Below are 930 nucleotides of genomic sequence, written 5' to 3' on the forward strand. Positions count from 1 at the left end.
AGCCCGGCGTGGGGCTCGACCTCACAGACCGTGAGATCATGACCCGAACTGAAGTCAGGCACTTAACCGACTGAGCCACCCAGGCGCCCCTCAGCTCAGGTCTTGATCTCAGGGTCATGAGTTCAAGCCCCATGTTGGGCTCTGAGCTGAATGGGGAGCCTACTTAATAAAATAAAAAATATGCCATTCCAAATCCTCTTGTTCCACTGAGTTCCCATAATTCCTTAGATTCTATGGTATTTTAGTTAGATGGGTTCTCCTACTAGTCTATGAGTTCCTTGAGGGCAAGGATGAGGTCCAAGTCAGATCTCTGCCAACCACCACACCTACCACACAATAGGGCCTAAAAAATGATTACTAAATTACTGAAACTTCTTCTCTTTTATGGACCTTTTGAGAGTAAGCTGGAAATCTTAGCATGTTGAAAAATTAGAAACCCCTAAATTCTTCAGTGTCTACTTCCTAAAAGCAAGGATTTTCTTCCACATAACCACATTTTTTTTTCTTCTTTATTGTTTTAAATATGGAACACCACAAGTTTGTGTGTCATCCTTGCGCAGGAGCTGTGTTAATCTTCTCTGTATCCTTCCCCTTTTAGTATAGGTGCTGCAGAAGCGAGCACTACATAACCACATTTTTAAATTATAATTTGACAGAGATCTCCTTAAATGCCTAGAGGAAAGGAAAGAAGTGAGGGAGGAAAAACCAAAAAAGGAGTAGATTGGAAAAAGAATCTCCAGGTCTTTGGAGTAACCTGTGTTTGGATCACTCCTTCCTTCAGGCTTAGCCAGGTTGTTTACAACTCTGCCTTAACTTCCACTTCCTGCTTGCCCTGAGCCTAAAGATCAGCCAAACGTGAAAGCTTATGGTCATCTCAGTTCTCTTAGCATGTGTTCTTCTTTCCCCATGCGTGTGGCTTTCTAGATTCCC

At 42.9% G+C, this 930-nt stretch overlaps 1 non-coding gene across 1 annotated transcript; it reads right to left on the minus strand.

Moving 5' to 3' along the window:
* Positions 1–517: 517 nt before the first annotated feature.
* On the minus strand, positions 518–622 carry LOC131492238 (U6 spliceosomal RNA). Its single transcript, XR_009251948.1, has one exon. It is a non-coding gene; the product is annotated as a U6 spliceosomal RNA (small nuclear RNA).
* Between the last annotated feature and the right edge of the window lie 308 nt (positions 623–930).

This window comes from Neofelis nebulosa, chromosome 12, assembly GCF_028018385.1.
Source record: "Neofelis nebulosa isolate mNeoNeb1 chromosome 12, mNeoNeb1.pri, whole genome shotgun sequence".
NCBI lineage: Eukaryota > Metazoa > Chordata > Mammalia > Carnivora > Felidae > Neofelis > Neofelis nebulosa.